This window comes from Equus quagga, chromosome 13 (genome assembly GCF_021613505.1).
Source record: "Equus quagga isolate Etosha38 chromosome 13, UCLA_HA_Equagga_1.0, whole genome shotgun sequence".
NCBI classification, from domain to species: domain Eukaryota; kingdom Metazoa; phylum Chordata; class Mammalia; order Perissodactyla; family Equidae; genus Equus; species Equus quagga.
In genome coordinates, this window is record NC_060279.1 from 43,016,700 (window position 1) to 43,031,387 (window position 14,688).

The 14,688-nt window shown below is 43.9% G+C and overlaps 2 non-coding genes and 1 pseudogene across 2 annotated transcripts; 1 reads left to right on the top strand and 2 right to left on the bottom strand.

The window, feature by feature from the left end:
- Positions 1-6,228: 6,228 nt before the first annotated feature.
- Positions 6,229-6,302, bottom strand: TRNAN-GUU (transfer RNA asparagine (anticodon GUU)). The gene has a single exon. It is a non-coding gene; the product is annotated as a tRNA-Asn (tRNA).
- A 2,805-nt stretch (positions 6,303-9,107) lies between these two features.
- On the top strand, positions 9,108-9,251 carry LOC124251598 (uncharacterized; annotated as a pseudogene).
- Positions 9,252-11,393: 2,142 nt separating this feature from the next.
- On the bottom strand, positions 11,394-11,465 carry TRNAH-GUG (transfer RNA histidin (anticodon GUG)). Its single transcript has one exon. It is a non-coding gene; the product is annotated as a tRNA-His (tRNA).
- Positions 11,466-14,688: the final 3,223 nt, after the last annotated feature.

Below are 14,688 nucleotides of genomic sequence, written 5' to 3' on the forward strand. Positions count from 1 at the left end.
TCTGCGGCACACAGTGTTAAAGCTACACTAGAAGGGAAGACAGAGCAGTTCCCCTGTGGTCAGGCCTCAGAGCCCAAAGCGTCCCAAGAGTCTCCCGGACCCGCAGAGGTGAAAGGTGATGAGCAGCCGGGTGAGGGCTGGGGGCCCTGCACAGCTGCATTCAGCCCTGGGCCGCTGGGAATCCTCTCCATTTCTGCCTTCAGGGTCTCAGAAATCGAACCTTTACTTTCAGAATTTTCACCTGGAGAAGCCAAATTAGAGTCCTTGTGTGATTCCCTGGTGGCCTAGTGGCTAGGAGTTGGTGCTTTCACCGCTGGCGGCTTGGGTTCCACTGCCGCTCAGGGATCTTCTCTGCATCGCAGAGATGCGGTTTGCGGCAAGATGGGGATGAGGCCTGATCACAGTTTCCAAGGCATCCCCCAGGCTGGCTGGGGTAGGTGAAGTGTGATGTCTTGACCTGGTCCAAGCAGAGAGAGGCATCCTGATTTGTGATGGCTACTCAACTGTACTCCTCCCCAAAGTGGGAGATAGTGACCGAGCTTCTATTTCCAGGATCACAGTGGAGTTCAAGGATAATATATTGATGGGGTTTTTTTCTTGCACTTCCTTTCTTACTGAATCTGAAACTCAAAAAGAGATCTAGCTGTAGATAAATTAGTGGTCTCAGTATAGATATAAGAAAAATTCAAGTTGATAATAAGGATGAGTCTTGAATACTTTTAAACACTTTAAAGAATCCTAATAACTGATGTATAATGGCATAGAACATTTTTATGTCATGTCATATTTCTAAAGATGACTCCTTGTATGTATCACAACACTTTAAAAATTTTGGTCTAAAAACTACTTTATGTTGTCTTTCAGATTTTCTACAATACTGTTAGCATAGTATTCTACTTTATACAAGTCTCGGATTTATTTTCTCTTCAAAATCCGAATGATCCTTGATGAGGATTTTTAGGCTAGTTACTTTTAAAACTGTAGATGAGAAGCAGGCTCCGAGGACTGGAATTTTGCTTGCTCTTTTGAGACATTTGCGTTTGTGAAGGAAGGGGGGATGACCTTGTAGGGACCTAAAATTGGCCACCCCAGGATATGTCTCTTTGGCATCAGGATTGTTTTGGGCTGATTGCTTTCGATAAACTGGGACAGGGAAGGAGGCTCTGGGGAATGGAACTTGCCCTTGTTGGGACACATTTACATTTGTAAGGTAAATCTCTATCTGTAAAAGGTGCCTCCCTCTCTGTACCAGGAAGAAGAGGAGAGATGACCTTGTCCCTAGAAGCTCTTAATAGGGAAGGCAAGAACTTAAGTTGGTTCCTGTCTGGCAATCTCATGTAACTGGTTTAGGGTGGTGGCGTCTAACCTTTCTAACCTTTACTTAATCCAATTTGATTCTTGTCTAAGAGTCATGGGATCACCCAATGACCAGACCCCACCTGCACTGATACCATTTTAACATTTTTTCATGTTCTTTCCTTTGTCTTGTAAAGAGATGAATCATATACCTATGCCTTAAATTTAGCCCTAACCCTCAACTCGGGGCAGCAGCAGGAGCTCTGACTGCCTGCCTCTGACTGTCCTGTCCCCACACACCAGCTCTGCCTGCCCATGGGCTCTGTCCCCATGCCAGTGGGGGCAGCAGAAGCGGTGGCAGCAGAAGCTCTGCCTGCCCATGGATCCTGTCCCCATGCTATTCTATACTATTCTCTAAATAAAAGAGCACTACTGCCAGATCTTGAGAGTCTAAGAAATCTTTCTTTTGACTCCTCGGCTCACCGACCCCGCATCAATCCTGATACTGCCTAAATCTCCTATGCTGGTTTTACTGATCAAATAAGCAAACTTTAATTCCAATAAATATTTAAGTTTATAAAATTTAAAGTTATGTGTTCAAGTAAATGAAGCATGCTGTATAATATCTTTTAAATGGAGATTAAATCTTATAATTCTAGAAATTATGGTAGCTCAGTTATTCCACTTACAATTTTTGGATAAACGTTTTTAGGTATCATCTAACATATGATTCCAACATGCATTTCTTTGTTATGTGTCACCTAAATTAGTATTTTAAGATCAATCATTATCTTTAAGTTATTTGGCTGATATTAAATTGAGCTAATTAATGTATAATCTTTGCCTGGATATTTTCTAATTAATATAGAAACAACACAACACCTTTTTAATATAATGCTACCTCATATTTTATAGATTATAGAGTGGCCATATGTTAACAGGTTAAGAGGAGGTGTGGGCGCCCTTAGTGGGTGTTGGTGAGCTTGGCCATCATTGTCAGTTTAAGAAGTGTAAACACAAGCAATGTTTGCTCCAGGAAGTAAGGAGTTATCACTGGAGGCCTATTGTTTTCCTGAAGTGTTTGCTTATTTTTTTAAAAAAAAATCCTAGTTCTTGGTTACCTGCCTTCTAGATCTGAAGCCATCTATTTTCCCACTCTTCCTTATGCTTCTCTTGTCTTACTCACTTCTAGGGACCCTAGACGTGAGTGGGTGGATGCATCTATAGCAGGGACCAGTTGTATTCCCAGCATGCTGCTCTTTTTTGATGCCTCCAGGTGTAGGCACCTCAGGGAAGGGACCTTAGGTTTAGTCATGATGCAGCATCTCTCCCAGAGCACAGCCTGGCACCTAGTAAGTGCCTAATAATGCTTGGTGATTGAAGGCATGCCAATGCAAGATCCCAGAAAGCTGAAGAGGAAGAGAAGAGAGTGGATAAGATTAGGGGCAGCCTAGAGTATGAGGGAGAGAGAGAGGCTGACAGACTGAGATGCACAGGTAGAGAAAGAGAGACAGACAGAGAGAGAGAGTCCAAGAACCAGATTTAGTGTGTAAAAGCCAAAGAGCTCTTTTTTTGCTCATGAGATTCAACATAAGAACCAAGGGAAGGTGAGCCAATAACTCTAAGGATCCAAGTCTGCGCAAGATGCATTGTCAGGTGTAGGATTCTGTTGCTTCCAATGATTTTTCTCAAATGGGATAATTTTTGTAGAAATACCCAAACACTGTCAAAGAATTTTATAGAGACAGTTATCAGCATGCTAATGCAACCTAGCATAGCAGGGAGACTGGTCATTAGATTGTGTGCATAAAGGCAAAAATGCAATTCATAAAGGAAAGAGAAGAGGAACAAATGTCTGGGACCAGTAGTTCTTTTCCCCTCCAACTGATAAGCTGCTTGGCAGGAAGCAATCCCCAGTCATTCTGGCCAGTCTTCTCTGGATCCTATTAAGTAGGTCACTATCGAAAACAATTACAATTATTGGAAGACTTTCTAAACATCTTGGAAGTTTAGCTGCTGAACCAATGTAATAGGGTATCTCTGGGTAATGTCCACATTGTTCTACTGTTGTACCTCCCACTAAGTTGAGTCAGGAGGGCACCACTCCTCTTGTTAGAGTATTAGATGCATGTATAGAAAGTTTGCTGTGCTGGCAAGAGTATGAAGAAGCAGGCTCCTTCATCAAGTTGGAAAAATAGATTGGAATATAAATTGGCACACCTCCTATTGACGTCAAACTAAGAATACATAAAGAGATGTCTTCAGCTTCTGGCAAAGGTGGAGTGACAAGAATCAGATTTACCCTCCCCTTCCCCCATGCACTCAAAGAAAACAAAAAGACAAAATACTTGAAATACCAGTTTTCTAGACACTGGAAATCAGGCAAGAAAGACAGCAACCCCTGAGAGATGAAAAACAAACCAGGTGAGCCCTATCATTGGCCCAGCTTACTGCTTTCAGAGAGATTCCAGGCTGGACAGGAAGAGAGAAATCTGAGGCTAACTCCTTTGATTGTGAGGATGAAGCTGAGTATTCGTGGAGAGCAAGGCAGCTAGAGTTCGTAGGACAAAGAGCCAGTGATGAGAGAGGTGGACAGAGAGAGAATCCAGGCATATGGAAAGGACCTCCCTCAGGTATTCAGCAGATACTGATCAGGGCATTCCTATGAAGAAACTGCCTGAGGCTAAGGGAAGAAACTTCTGAAAAGATCATGGAATGGTGCCTGGTGTTCACACAGGGCAGGAAATCTTACTTGCTCCCAACAGCCTGACTGGACTAATAATTCATGGGCCATTGGGAAGAACACTCAGGAAGGTCTTGTTTCAGTAGTAGCAATATCAGCTCTAGACTGACCTACCTAAAAAATCATAATGGCAAGATCCAAAGGGATCGCCAACTGTTTAAAAGTCACTTCACTGTACCCAAGAACAAAACTCAAGAAGATTTATAGGAATACCAACATAGCTGGTACCCAAGAAGGAAAACTTTCACAATGTCTGGCACCCAATCAAAGAATGCCAGGCGTGCGTAGAGGCAGGGAAACATGACCCATAATGAGAAGTATAGTCAATCAAAACTGAACCAGGGGCTGGCCCTGTGGCAGAGTGGTTACATTCACGCCCTCAGCTTTGGCAGCCCAGGGGTTCACCCATTAGGATCCTGGGTGCAGACATGGCACTGTTCATCAAGCCATGCTGAGATGGCATCCCACGTAGCACAACCAGAAGGACCTACAACTAGAATATACAACTATGTACTGAGGAGCTTTGGGGAGAAGAAGAAGAAGAAGAAAAGATTGACAACAGATGTTAGCTCAAGTGCCAATCTTTAAAAAAAAAAAAAAACTGAACCAGAACTGACATGATGCTAAAATTAGCAGTGAGGACTTTAAGACAGTTATTATGACTGTATTACATACGTCCAAAGAGTTAAGTAGACATGTTGAGTGTATACAAATGGCCAAAATAAAACTTTAGGGATGAAAACTAGAATATCTGAGATAAAAAATTCACAAGCTGGAATTAACAGCAGATTAGACATTGCATAAAAATAGGTTAGAGAACAAAAAGCCATGAATAATTGAAAATATTCAAAATGAAACACAGTCAAGAAAAAAAAATTTTAATAAACGTAGCATCATGAATGGTAGAGCAACTCTAAAAGGCCTAATATACAAGCAATTGGAGTCCCTGAAAAGACTGGGGGAAAATTTTTTTGAAGAAAATATTTTTGAAGACATGATGACAGAAAATTTTCCAATCATAATGAAAATTATAAACCCACTGATCCAAGGAGCCAAATGAACCCCAAGCACGAGAAACTAGTCACATCATAATTAAATTGCTCAAATCCTTTGAAAAAGAAAAAATCTCCAAAGCAGCCAGAGGAAAAAGACTTGGAACATACATAAAACAAAAATAAAGATGATATCAGATTTCTCATCAGAAGCAGTGCAAGTGAGAAGACAGTGGAGCAATATCTTTAAATGACTGAGTGGGAAAAAGTCAACATGGAATTCTATGCCTCCTCCTCCACAAAAATCTTTCAAAAATGAAGGTGAATAATGACATTTACAGACATACAAATGCTGAAAACTTCATCAACAGTAGATCTACAATACAAGAAATGTTGAAGGAGTCCTCCAGGAATAAGGTCACTGATGCCAGATGGAAATCTGGATGTACACAAAGGGATGACGGACAAGAGAAATGGTATCTGCATGGGAAAGTATATAAGATTTTTTTCTTAGTAGTTAAAGCTCTTTAAATACATGGAACAGATTAAACAAAAGAAATACAAATGGATTGTGGGGTTTATAACTTATGCAAAGTAAAATGCATGACAACAATATCATAAAGGCAGGCAGGGGAGAAATGTGAAGTATGACATTTCTTGAAGGCAGACTGGTAAGTTACAGATGTAAGTTATACATCGTAAAGCAGTCGCTTAAATAACAAAATAGTTATAGCTACTAACCCAACAAAGGAGAGAAAATGGAATCATATACAAAACCATGTAAACACTATGATAAAGCAACTGCTCTTCCAGGACTCTATAGATATTTGTACAAGAATGATGACTGCAGTATTATTTGTAATAATAAAAGCACAGAACCAAAGTAATTTCAAAAGTATATGGAAAGGGTTAAATAAATACTAGTACAAACAGTGGAAGAAACTTCATAGTGAAAAGGAATCAGAAGGTAACAATGATGACTCTACTCTTTTGAGGGTTCGTGGATTCCCAGTGACCTGTCTTCCCCTGGAGCTAATCTCTGAGGGTCCATAATGATCTTGACTTAGATCGTCCCGATGTGCACAAGACACAGAGGACAGGAGGGTATGCACGGAGCCCTCTTTCCGCCTTTGCTTTAAAGGATGGGCAGAGTATAACCGACAGCAAACACTTGAACGTTCTGAAAACGCGAAGAAGCGTCCCTGGGTGGGCTCGAACCACCAACCTTTCGCTTAACAGCCGCACGCGCTAACCCGTTGCGCCACAGAGACACATGGAAAGATCCTAGCCTCACCCCAACAGAGGACAAGCACTCATTCAATCTAGGTGGGGCCACCCACCTTTTGCAGGACAGCTGTCCAGTCTAAAGCCTCGGAAAAACATAGAGGTGAAGTCGACACAGCATGCTCGTCCCCTTTGAAATACGTTCGTTGAGTGATTCCAAAAGCAAAGGCAGCCGAACGGCCTCGCCCTGCCTTGCTTCACACCCGCCTCAGATGCCAGCACCATGGAGACGCCTGGGGCCGCGACCCCCCGGGCCTGGGCCGAGTCGGGCGCAACGGAAGCTGAACGCCGGTGGGCTCCCGTGATGGCTCTTCCGGACCTTTGCTCCGCCTTCACCCGACCGTCTGCGCAGTTTGCGCTCCCCTCCTTCCACTCGGTCGCGGTCTGTGAAGTAGGGTGGGGTCGGTGTGGCTGCAGCCCGAAGAGGTCAGGTCAAAAGACTAAACGTGAAAAGCAGCGAAAGAAAGCAGAAGCATGAATGAGGTGAGAGCTCCCGGAAAACCTGTGAAGAGGCATAGGCCCGAATCCTGAGAGATGAAAATTGTTTTTATTAGGTAGCAGAATGGGGAGGGAGAAACGGAGAAGATCATGAGAGAGGTCTGGAAGTAGGTGTCCAAAAATAAAACAGCAAAAATACTGTGAATATTTTTACATAAAAAAGAAATTGTAGGAAGTACAGTGCTTCCAGCAGGCCGGGGTGGCATCATGACCCTTTAGTGGTTAGTACTGTGTTGTGGCTGCAGCAACCTTGGTTCAAATCCAAGTTACAGTAGGGCACTGTCCACCACCGGTCTTTCTGTTTGCTTTTCATCCCAGCACCAGCTGAGCTCCTTTAGCAGCTGTCAGAGAGAACAGTTTACCGCTGGCCCCATAGTGAGATGCCATCAAAGGAGTAAATCCCACAATGCACAAATCTATGGATGGCCTGTGGAAGCGAAACTTTGGATGTTTCCTTGTCTCACTATTGAGCAGAAAATATATCCAAAGGTGAAATACCATCTCTCAAGGAGCCTTGTCTGTAGCTTCTATTAATGAAATAGTGTGGTCATAGCCATTTTTCTGGAAAAATATTTCAAATATCAGTGCGAGGGTTTTTACGCTAATGAAGAACGAGTTTGTAGTGAATTGTAAGTGTATTGTATTGAAAGTAAAGTGTATTGTACTCTACAATAAAGTACAAACCAGTTGTGTCTACACCCGCTTTTGTCCATCCACCATCCACTAATTTTTATGGGAACAGTCAATTATTGAAACATAGTCCACATAGAGTAAAAATCACAAATCTTTATCAAACACTTTGTTGAATTTTGGCACATGTAATCATCATCCAGATCAAGTTACAGAAAACTGCCTTCATCCCAGAAATGTCCATTGAGCTGCTTTCCAGGCAATTCCTACCCTATCTTGCTTGGTTAATTACTATTCTGAGGTCTGTTGCCATAGATTACTATTGCCTGTTCTTGAAATGCAAATGAACGAATTTTGTATCTCGCTTTCTTCATGGAACATTATGTTCATTAAATATATCCATATTGTTATGCATATTACCTCTTAATTTTGGTATTATTGGAGTAATTTGAGTGTTAACTGGTGTTGTTGATGAGTACCCAGTGTTTTGATGAGCACTCTCTAGCAATCTTTTTCTGCGCTTGCGCCTTCACAGAAGTACTGCAATTGCTGCATCATGACACAGGTACAAGTTTAACTTTATTAAAAATCGGCAAACAGTCCTCTAGACTGGTTGTAAACCCACGACTACGGTTGCAATTCCTCCACACTCTTGTCAGCATTTGGTGTACTAATTCTTTTAAATATAAATATGATATAAATATCATGTGATGGTATCTCCTTCTAGTATTAATTTGTGTTTCCCTAATAGGTAAAAAATGTCAAGAATATTTTCTCATAAGTTTTGGTCATTAAGATAACTTCGTTTGTGATCCAGGAAGACCCTGGCTTAGGCTTCCCAGGAGAAGGAAATGGAGTTGTACAGTCAGTCACCTTGGGGTAGGTGGATCCTCCTGAGATGTCTCTCGGAGACCGTGACCTGGCTTCAGGATTTTTGGAGCAGCAGACCAGAGCGGCATTGGATCACAGGCACAGATCCAATGACTGGCACAGCATCAACACACATGCTAGGGGCCCCAGGCTTTTGCCGTATCCACACACTTGTCAGTTGAGCGAGAGCTGAATATATTTTTAAAATATTTTCTTTCAATCGATTCATATTCTTTTTCCTGAGTAGTTTGACTTTTTAATTCATCCCACTACCACAAATGGAAAACCGGTATCAGTTCCATAAGCAGAAGGTAGGTGTAAAAATCAATACCAGAATATCAAAACAATGATGTTCCAGGCAAATGCCACAACTTCTCCAACTGCTGTTTTGTTTTTTTTTTAAACCTCTGTGGACTCTACCAGGCACTGCACACTTGCTCCGAAGATCTGTTGGGATAAATGTTGTGTCCAACTGTAAAGGCAAGAGGAGAGGGAGAGCCTGGGAAGGTAATGTGGACCGAGCTACAGAGGCAGCAGGTGGAGTATGTAGATGAGACAGTGCACTGGCTGCCGGTCAGTGGATCTGGAGCCTCTGCTGAAGGGCAGTCAGTCTGGTGGGCCCACCTGTGGGGTCTCCCCTGGGGGTTGTGGGGGTGGTGGTGAGGGGGCATGGCTTGACTTGCTTTGGGAGAACAGTTTAAAAGAATGGTGAGGGGTGGGTGAAGGGGAGGGTGGTGATCCTGAGTGAACGGTGGGTAGATGGGAGGCTGCATTGTGCCTGCAGGGAGGTGGCTATACTTACCTGGTTGAAGAGATAACTCGCCCACAAAAGTCGTTTTCCTCTGGCCGGCTGTGCTGACCCATGCTGTTTCCCTGCATGTGGGAGATTTGGCTGTGGAATTAATGCTAGCAGAGGACTGAGTTTGCGCTCTCACCAGATATTCTCTGGTTCTTGATGTCTCTTCCATGTTGCCTCATTGCTCTCTGCCAACCCAGGCCCAGGACAGCATACTTTGGTGTGCCACATTCGGCAGTCTCCACTTCTGTATTCCTGGCTTTTTTCTTTCCTGACCAAGCGTATGGAGAAGCCCTGCTTTTTGCGTGATACCTTCTTTCTCTCCAAATGCTACTAACCCGCAGCTGGCCATGGGTGTGTTCATACATGGGGACCCCACGGAGAGTATGGTCACAGCAGCCCCTGCATGCTGGCTCTTTGGGGTCAGGTCGGAAGGAGGTACCCTTTCCAGGAACAAGAAGCCTGACGCCTGGCTTCTCTGGGAAGCTCTGTGTCCAGCGCCAGCTCCATGTCTGGGCTAGCCGGCTGCTTCTTGCCTCTCACCCCATTTACCCTTCACTCACCTTCTGCACACCAGCTGCATTCCTGGGCACAATAAGCCTTTCCCAACCAGCAGAAATGACTGAGACGCCTCTCCAGTGCTGGGGAGAAAATTGGATCCACGTTCTCAAACAACAGGAGGAGAGAACCTGAGGCAGCAGGAGGTTCCCTAGCTGGTTCTCTTGCCTCAGCCATTTGAGGGGCCCGGCTCAGAAGCCTTGAATCCCCACTCCTCCATGAGGGGCCTATGTTGAGTGCGGCTCATGGAGCTGGCCAAGTTGGTGTCTCTCCCACTACTCCTCAGGGATCAACAGGAATATCCTGTGGAGTTGCTTTGACCCAGAAGAGACACCGGCAAATATTCCAGGAGAAGCCCGGACTCTGCACACTGGACCACTTCGGAACGACGCTTCCGTCAGCCCATCCTTCCCTAGGAAGACCTTGGAGAGAAGAGGCATGATGGAAGAGAATGTGCTCTTCACTGGCAGTAAAAATTCTACTTTTCTCTGACTTGCCTCGCTGTCGCCCTTCTCTCCCTCATTCTAACACCTCTAGGATAGAAGGCCAGTGGTCTTGCTTTCCTTGCAGATTTTTTGTCTATGGCTTCCCTTCTTTCAGTGGCCATTTTTTCACATATCCACAAATTACTACTAGAATGGTATTCACATGAGCCTTTTCCCCAATGCTGTGGTTTGAAATTGCCCAAATGTCCATCATTTCGAGTGTCGTTTACATTGGTGTAAAGCTTAACATTTACACCAAAATTAAGGTGTGACGAATGCAATAACGTACATATATATCAAAGATATAAGGTTGCTTGATAAGAGCTAGACTGAAAAAGTGTACATCCTTTTGTGTGAATTTGAAGAAAGGACAAGCCTAATCTGTGAGGGTAGACATCTGAATAGTTATAAAATAGCAGAGGATGAAGGCATTACCTGGAAAGTGTATCAAAGGGCCATGCTTAGATGATAGAAAATTTCTGTATGCTATGATCCTGTTGAAGGTTGCATATTTCAATATTCATATAGCTGTCCATTTGTCCATTAGAGATTTGTGCATTTTGTTCTGTGAATACACATTAATAATTCCCTTAAAGGATAAAAATTGGCCGTCGGATTTCAGAGACTGCAACGGAGACCACGACCAGTTTGGAGTAATTGTTAACTCTTTAAAACCTCTTCTTTTTGTGTGTAAAAAAGCCTCGCTGATGTTTGAAATGTTTCCACTAAAAAACCTCTAGTAGGGGCTGGCCCCGTGGCCGAGTGGTTAAGTTTGCACGCTCCGCTGCAAGTGGCCCAGTGTTTCGTTGGTTCGAATCCTGGGCGCGGACATGGCACTGCTCATCAAACCACGCTGAGGCAGCGTCCCACATGCCACAACTAGAAGGACCCACAACGAAGAATATACAACTATGTACTGGGGGGCTTTGGGGAGAAAAAGGAAAAAATAAAATCTTTAAAACCTCTAGTGACTAGACCATTCCCTTAGTGGAAGTTACACACAAGTCTCACAAGTCTCATTGAGAGCTCGCACCTCATCTTTAGATATTTTCTGTTAAATGGTGTGGTGTGGAGCACGTCCAGGATTATCTCCTGTGACTGTGCTAGAGCTTCGTGCGCTGTTATATTTTCTTCCCTTCTCGTGACGTTATTGCACTTGGTGGCCAGCCCAAAGCGCTCTCTGGCCCCCAGGTAAGAGGGGCAGCCCGTAAGGTTTTAAACACAAAGCAAAAGGGAAACACTGCCGTGACTCGGATTCGAACCGAGGTTGCTGCGGCCACAACGCAGAGTACTAACCACTATACGATCACGGCGCGCCACAGCCCGGGTGGCACACTCCGCTCGTGCTCTACGAATTTTGACGTAAAATCATTCCAGTCGCCGCGTTTCTCTCTTCTTGAACAGCTGCAGGTACGCGTGCTTTTGCCTCATGTTGTCTCCGTTTTCCCTTCCCCATTCTGATGTGTTTCTCATCTCCCCTGAATCCGGGCCGCGCCTCTGCATAGGGCTCCCGGGAGGTCTCGTCCTCAAATGCCCGGCTTCTCTCCCGCCTCTTCGCGTTTGCGTCTTTTGACCCCCAACCCCAACTCCCTGTCACCGACCGCAGCCGAGCCGAGTGGAGTGAGGGGAGCGCCGGCGGCGCAGGTGGTCGGGTGAAGGCGGAGCAAACTGGACGAGCCGCCCGTCACCGGAGCCCATCAGGCGTTCAGCTTCCCTTGGGCCCCACTCGGCCCAGGCCCGGGGGGGTCGCGGCCCCAGGTATCTCCGTAGTGCTGGCATCTGAGGCGGGTGTGGAGCAAGGCGGGGCGAGGCCGCTTGGCTGCCCTTCTGCCTCCGGAATCACTCAACGCGCGGCTCTCAAAGGCGATCAACACGCTGCGCCGACTCCGCGTGTCGGGTTTTCCGAGGCTCTGGAGCCGGCACTGCTGTCCTGCAAGGGCGGGTGGCTCGGCCTGGCGTTGAATGAGTGTTAGCACCCTGTTGAGATAGCAAAGGCTCCTGTGTGTCTTCGTGGCACAACTGGCTGGTGCGTTAGACTGTTAACTGAATAGCTGGTGGTTCGCGACTACTTACAGTTGTAGCTTTTTGCAGTTTAGAAGTATTTACCCTGCAATCCTGTCACCTACAGGTAGGGAGAGGGAGAGACCTCGCTTGCGTTACCCTCCTGTCCTCTGTGTCTGTGCACCACAGGAGGATCCTGAGTGAGAGAGTTTCAGATCTCAGATCCTCCCAGGAGAGCCATTGAAAACATACCTAGGTTTATGCTTCAGAATCAAGAAATGTATGAAAAAGCAGAAACATCGTAATTATCCTCTATCTTACTTTTGACAAGAGTTTCTCCCATTGTTTCTTTGTACCCTTTCCACATATTTTTAAAATTAATTTGGTTCTATGCTTTTAATATTACAAGTAGTGCTGTGATCATCATTCTTGTACATATACCTTTGACCGCTTATAGTAGTATTTCTCTGGGGTAGGGTCCTGGAAGAGCAATTGCTGTCATAGTGTTTACATGGTTTTGTATACAATTCCAATTTCTCTCGTTCATTGGCTTATTCACTGTAACTCTGTTATTTCAGTGACTGCCTTAGGATTTACAGCGCACATCTGCAACTTACCACAGTCTGCCTTCAAGTGATACCATACCTCTTCAGTTTTCTCCCCTGCTTGTTTTTAGGCTATTGTTGTCCTCCATTTTACTTAACATGTGTTATAAACCCTACGATCCATTGTTATTTTTGTTTAATCTGCTCCATGTATTTAAAGAGCTTTAGCTACTAAGAAAAAGTCATGTATTTTCCTATACAGATACTGTTTCTCTTGTCCTTCATCTCTTTGTGTACATCCAGATTTCCATCTGGTATCAGTGACCTTCTTGGAGGACTCCTTCAACATTTCTTGTAGTGTAGATCTACTGTTGATGAAGTTTTCAGCGTTTGTATGTCTGTAAATGTCATTATTCACCTTCATTTTTGAAAGACCTTTTTGGGAGAGGAGGCATAAAATTCCACATTTGATTTTTTTTCCCCTCAGTCATTTAAAGATAGTGTTCTACTGTCTTCTCACTTGCACTGCTTCTGATGAGAAATCTGATATAATTTTTATTTTTGTCTTCTGTATGTCCCAAGTCTTTTTACTCTGACTGCTTTGGAGATGTTTTCTTTTTCAACTGATTTGAGCAATTTGATTGTGATGTGACTAGGTGTGGTTTTCTTCATGTTTCTTGTGCTTGGGGTTCATTTGGCTCCTTGGATCAGTGGGTTTATAATTTTCACTAGGATTGGAAATTTTTCTGCCATTGGGTCTTCAAAAATGGTCTTCAAAAAATTCTCCCCCTGTCTTCTCAGGGACTCTAGTTACTCCTATATTAGGCGTTTTAAAGTTACCCTACCACTCACTGATGCTATGTTCATTAAAAGAATTTTTTTTGATCATGAGTTTCATTTTGGATATTTTCAAAGTTCATGGCTTTTTGTTCCCTAATCTTTTTTTCTGTGATGTCCACTCTGCTGTTAATTCCATCTGGTGAGTTTATCATCTCAGACATTCCAGTTTTCATCTCTAAAGTTTGATTCTGGCCATTTGTATGTGTTCCATGTTTCTACTTAATTCTTTGGACATATGTAATAAGTCATAGGAACTGTCTTAAAATCCTGTGTGATGATTTTAACATCGTGTCAGTTCTGGTTCCGTTTTGATTGATTGCTTATTCTTCTCATTATAGGTCATGTTTTCCTGCCTCTTTACATGCCTGGCATTCTTTGATTGGATGCCAGACATTCAGAAGGTTTTCCTTCTTAGGTATCTGCTATTTTGATTTAAATCTTCTTGAGTTTCATTCTGGGGTACAGTTGAATGACTTATAAACTGTTTGATCCTTTTGGATCTTGCCTTTATGATTTTTTCAGGTGGTTCAGGAGCAGTGCTCATTCTAGGGCTGATTATTTCTTACTACTGAAGCTCTGAGGTTATGAATAGTTCCAGTCTGGCTGGTGGGAGCAGGAAAACACTGTTTCTTGCTCTGAGTACCAGGCCCTGTTCCATGATCTTTTCAGATGTTTCTGTCCCTGGCCTCAGGTAGTTTTCTTCACAAGCATGAGCTTGCTGATCAGTTCTCTGCTGAATACTGAAGATGGAATCTCTACTTGCCCCCAGATTCTCTCTCTGCCTCAGCTCTCTCCTCACTGGATTTTTGTCCTGTGAACTCTCGTTGTTTCTCCTCAGACAGTCAGCTTCATCTCCTCAATGCAACCTCTTCATCTGCCTCAGATCCCTTCCTTGTGCCTAGCCTGGAAACAATTCTGCACCTGATGGTGTGAGCTGGAGTAACCATAGGACTCACCTTGTTTGTTCCCCACCTCTCAGAGGTTGCTATCCTTTATTGCCTGATTTCCAAGGTCTTGAAAAATATAATTTCATGCATATTATCGATTTCTTTTTTCGTTTTGTTTTCAGGTGAGAGGGTGAGCCTGGTTTCTGTTACTCCAACTTTGCTGGAATTTGAAGGCTTCTCTCTACATTTTCTTAGTTTGACTT